This window comes from Lactuca virosa, chromosome 1 (assembly GCF_052849685.1).
Source record: "Lactuca virosa cultivar CGN04683 chromosome 1, Lactuca_virosa_CGN04683_v6, whole genome shotgun sequence".
In the NCBI taxonomy this organism is placed as follows: domain Eukaryota; kingdom Viridiplantae; phylum Streptophyta; class Magnoliopsida; order Asterales; family Asteraceae; genus Lactuca; species Lactuca virosa.
This window is the reverse complement of record NC_136426.1, coordinates 258918493-258924330: the sequence shown is the minus strand read 5'-3', so window position 1 is coordinate 258924330 and position 5838 is coordinate 258918493.

Below are 5838 nucleotides of genomic sequence, written 5' to 3'. Positions count from 1 at the left end.
TTTTGCCGGTTTTGTCGCGGATCTTCATTTGGTCATAACTTCTTCGTTATAACTCGGATTTTAGTGTTCTTTATATTTTTGGAAACCTTGTTACAATCTCTACCACTATGTTCATCCCAATCGAGATTGTTTAATACTTTATTTTTTAGGGTCAATTATGTAAATGTACACAGTATGCTAAAATTTCTCTTTATTATTTTAAAAAGAACTACAAATTGACCTATATTATTACATAGGTTTGAAATAATGGTTTGTTACATTATCCCCCCGTTAGAGAGAATTTTGTCCCGAAATTAGCATTACAGATAGACTAGGGAAAAAGATGTGGATATTTCTGTTGCATTTGATCCTCCCGCTCCCAAGTGAATTCAGGTCCCCGTTTTGCATTCCAGCGAACCTTCACTATCGGGATACGACTTTGTTTGGTTTTCTTAACTTCCCTGTCTAGAATCTCTACGGGTTCTTCCACAAAGTTGAGGCTCTCGTTTAACTTGATTTCCTCGAGTGGGATCACAAGAGTCTCGTCGGATAGACACTTTTTCAAGTTCGAAACGTGGAAGGTAGGATGAATGTTACTTAGTTCTTGGGGTAGTCGAAGTTTGTAAGCTACAGGACCGATTCTGGCAAGAATCTCGAATGTTCCTATGTACCTTAGATTCAGTTTGTCACGCTTTCCAAAGCGTATCATGCCCTTCCAGGGTGAGACCTTTAACAAGACGCGGTCACCAACCTGGAATTCCAAGGGTTTTCTCCTTTTGTCAGCGTAGCTTTTCTGTCTATCTCTGGAAGTTTTAAGTCGCTCCCGAATTTGTATGATTTTCTCTGTTGTTTCTCGAATAATTTTCGGACCAGTGAGAGCACTGTCAAGAGTTTGACCTCTAGCTAGCTGCGTGTCACCCACTTCAGCCCAACACAGAGGTGATATGCACTTGTGGCCATAGAGGGCTTCGAGTGGAGCAGCCTTTATGCGAGTGTGATAACTGTTGTTATAAGAGAACTCGACAAGGGATAAATGAGTATCCAATGCCTTTCCAAAGTCTATCACGCAAGCTCGCAACATGTCTTCTAATGTTTGAATCGTCCTCTCACTTTGTCCGTCGGTTTGTGGATGGTAGGCTGTACTCATGTCCGGCCTAGTTCCCAAAGATTTTTGTAAAGACTGCCAGAAACGAGAAATGAATCTACTATCTCGGTCCGAAATAATAGATATTGGCACACCATGCAGTCTAACGATCTCCTTGAGATAAGTTCTTGTTAGTTTCTCCATCTTGTCGGTCTCTTTGATTGGTAAGAAGTGTTCGGATTTGGTTAATCTATCGACGATTACCCAAATAGTATCATAACCACCCGATGTCTTGGGTAACTTAGTTATGAAGTCCATTGTAATCCGCTCCCACTTCCATTCAGGGATTTCAGGTTGTTGTAATAAACCTGAAGGTTTCTAGTACTCTCCCTTGACTTTGGCACAAGTAAGGCACTTGCCCACAAAGGTAGCGATTTCGGCCTTCATGTTAGGCCACCAGTATAGTTTCTTGAGGTCCAGATACATCTTGTCTGAACCTGGATGAATGGAGTATTGGGTTTTGTGTGCTTCATTCATAACCACGTCTCTGTAACCACCGAACTTTGGTGTCTAGATCCGGTTCATGAAATAATAGAATCCATCATCCCTGACTTCGAAGTTCTTATCCATTCCTCTCAGGGTTTCACCTGCCACGTTTTTGGGTTTCAAGGCTTCAAGTTGAGCTTCTTTGATCTGTGTAGACAGATGTGAATGGATTGTCATGGTCAACGACTTTACCCGGCGTCCCGAGTATTCTTTTCTGCTAAGGGCGTCAGCTACTACGTTTGCTTTACCAGGGTGATAAAGAATTTCACATTCGTAATCGTTCAGTAGCTCCACCCATCGTCGTTATCTCATGTTTAGCTCTTTCTGATCGAAGATATGCTGGAGACTTTTATCGTCCGTGAATATTGTGCATTTCGTGCCATATAAGTAATGTCTCCAGATCTTCAGAGCAAACACCACCGCTCCTAGCTCAAGGTCATGTGTTGTATAGTTGACCTCATGCGTCTTAAGCTGTCTTGACGAATAGAAGATAACTTTTCCTCTTTGCATAAGAATACATCCACGCCCTTGATTAGAAGCATCACAGTACACTACGAAATCCTCTGTCCCTTCAGGAAGAGACAGGATCGGTGCACTACACAAAGCTCGCTTCAGCATTTGGAACGTTGTTTCTTTCTTTTCTCCCCGGCTAAAGGTTACACCCTTTGCATCAGGGTGGTAAGAGGCTTAGCTATTCGAGAGAAATTCTGGATGAATTTGCGATAATAGCCAGCAAGACCTAAGAATTGACGGATTTATGTAGGTGTTTTGGGTGCTGACCAGTTTTCAATTGCCTTTATTTTGGAAGGGTCGACGTGTATTCCTTCTGATCTGACCACGTGACCTAGGAAATCAACCTTCCTGATCCAAAACTTGCACTTTGAGAACTTCACATAGAGTTTTTCTGTTCTAAGAGTTTGTAATACTTGACAAAGATGTTGGCCATGTTCCTCTTTGCTTCTTGAGTAGATAAAGATGTCATCAATGAAGACTATGACGAATTTGGACTGGAATTGACGACACACTCTGTTCATTAGGTCCATAAACACGGCAGGTGCATTCGTCAATCTGAATGGCATCACTATAAACTCTTAATGACCATAACGAGTTCTGAACGCGATTTTGGGAATGTCTTCCTCCAAAATCCGTAACTGGTGATACCCGGATCTTAAGTCTATTTTCGAGAAGTAGTTCGCACCTTGAAGTTGGTCAAACAGATCGTCAATGCGAGGCAGAGGATATCGATTCTTTGATAGTAAGTTTATTCAGCTCGCGGTAGTTTATGCACATGCGGAATGATCCATCCTTCTTCTTTACGAACAAAACTGGTGCTCCCCAGGATGAGAAGCTTGGTCTTATGAAACCTTTGCTTAGGAGTTCGTTAAGCTGGCTAGATAATTCCTGCATTTCAGAAGGTGCAAGATGATAGGGGGATTTGGCTACAGGGGTAGCTCCAGGGATTAAGTCGATTCGGAATTCGACTTGTCGTTCGGGAGGCACTCCTGGAAGATCATCGGGAAATATATCGGGAAAGTTGCAGACCTCAGGAATGCTTGCGATGTCTTTCAGTTCTTGCTTTTTGTCTACCACGTTAGCTAAGAAAGCACAATACTCTTTGCGAAGGTACTTCTGTGCCTTGATGCAAGAAATGATCTGAAGGTTTGTTCGGGGTTTGTCGCCGTAAATAACAAGAGTTTCGTTGGTTGGCAAGTTCAAGCGAATAGCTCTTTCATAGCATAGGATGTCGGCATGGTTAGGGCACAACCAATCCATACCTATTATGACGTCAAAACTTTTGATAGAGACCGGCATAAGGTCTATTGGGAAAGACAAGTCATTCAAGGTAAGGGTACATCCTATGTATATATCGTTGGTGGATTCGGATTTCCCGTTAGCCATTTCGACTGTGAAAGTTTCATTTAGTGGTTGGGAATTTTGATTTAGTAGATGTTTGAAATTATGGCTCATGAAGCTCCTCTCAGCACCACAATCAAATAGAATGCATGCATAAGTATTGTTGAGAAGGAACGTCCCCGTGACCACTGCAGGGTCTGCCACTGCTTCTTCGTGACCTAGTGCTAGAATCCTCCCAACTCCACCAGCATTTCCAGCTTTTGGACAATCTCTCTTGAAATGCCTCACATCACCGCATTGGTAGCATGCTTCACCTACTCCAACGGCAGGTACTTGGTTAATCGGTTGGGGTGGTGTTCTACAGAATCGGGCAGTATGCCCTTTCCTGTTGCAGTTACGGCACTGCATTTCTCGGCAATTTCCGTTGTGGTGAAAATTGCACTTGTTGCATTTAGGGAGGTTACCATCATAGGGCTTAGTTGGTGCAGGGTTATTAGGGACAACAGCAGGTACAGTAGCAGGTACAGTAGCGGCATGGACTGCCACTACTTGTTGCTTCTTTGAAGGTTCCAGAGGAGATTTGCCCTTCCGCTTGTTCCAACCCTTCTTGTTGTTGTTGTTGTTGTTGTTTTCCTTAGGTTGTTCTGGGGCAGCAACCACAAAGTTTTGTCGATTTCCGTGGTCAATAAGTGACTGTGCCAGCTCCTTGGCACTGTCAAAGGTGACAGGCCTAGAAGCAATGACACTAGCCTGTATCTGGGGCGACAGTCCCCAAATATACCTTTCAATCTTTTTGCTCTCCAGAGCAACCATTTCTGGACACAGAATCGCCAAGTCACAGAATCGATTCGTGTAAGTTGTTATGTCTGCACCGACCATGGTAAGACCCCAGAGCTCTTGCTCAAGTTTTTGAATTTCCCCTCGCGGACAGTATTCCCGCATCAACATGGTTTTTAAGTTCTCCCAACTTATAGTATTAGCCACTACCAAAGTCAGTGACTTAACATGGCCATTCCACCATGTTAAAGCTCTATCCGAAAAGGTACAAGCAGCAAATTTAACTTTACTACCCTCCGGACAGGAGCAAATTTCAAAAATTGCTTCTGTCTTCTCAATCCATTGTCTTAATACCATCACTCCTCCAGTTCCATTAAAGGTCCTGGGTTTGCGTTCGAGAAGTCTTTATAAGTGCACTCTCGCGAGTGCTTATGACTCTCGCCATGGTTAGAAGGATGTGCACCAGCTCCCGACCAACTAGCAGCAGGAGTATTGATATGAGACATGGCAGCCGCTACAGCCGCCGTGACCGCTGCTTGAAACATAGCAGCGTCGAATTGAGGAGGTGGTAGTGGAGGTGGCGTCGGTGTTTCATTGACATTGTTACGTCTTGGATTTCTACGAGGAGGAATCTTTTTCTATAAAATTTAAAAGATAAAAATATGGTAAGATATCAAGAATGAATATGAATTTGATATCGTTGAACTAAACACTTAATTCAATATGAATCTTGTAAAGAATTGGAAATAGAAGTCCACTGCAAGTACAACTTGCAATAGGATAATATGAATTTGAGTGGTTATTTTTCAAAGAGTATGAAAATATATGTCGATTGTATTCGTATATTAAGTATATGTAATCTGGAAAATTTGACCTTAAAGCAGGTCTATAATATACCACAATACTGAGAAAGCGTCGACATCAAACCGACCTACCGAAAATAAAATTTTCGCGGTCGTATTGAAAAACATGAAAAATAACACTAGAACATATCTATAGATTTATACTATAACCAAAAATTTGGAAGGGGGACGCGTGGCTCGGTTCGCAAGCGGACACGGGTCCGAGCTCGGAGGCACCACCGTGCGAGGGGTGTCGGATGCGCACTGGACGCGGCTTCGGACAAATTTCATTTTAAAACCAAAAGAAACATCATTCATTCATTGAAAATCCATCAAAATGTGATAATGTATAAAATAGTTATCAGAGTACAAATCATGACATAAAATGAGGAATGTTGGTTGATGCGGTGTGATCATGTCGAGCCCTTCCCTTTCGAACTAGAAGTACCTAAAGCCATAAACATAAAATTGTAAGCACAAATCTTAGTGAGTTCCCCCAAAATACCCCATAACAAACATACATAACAACTCGAAACTAAAAGTAGGTCCATTTCACCCCTTTCGATATCTTTCAACCGGTATTGGGTCTATTTCACCCCCCTTCGGCATCTTTCAACCGGTACTGTGTCTATTTCACCCTCTTCGCTATCTTTCAACCGGTACTGGTTCTATTTCACCCCCTTCGTTATCTTTCAACCAGTACTCGGTCTATTTCACCCATACAATTAAGCATACATTCATATTACCAAGAGTCAT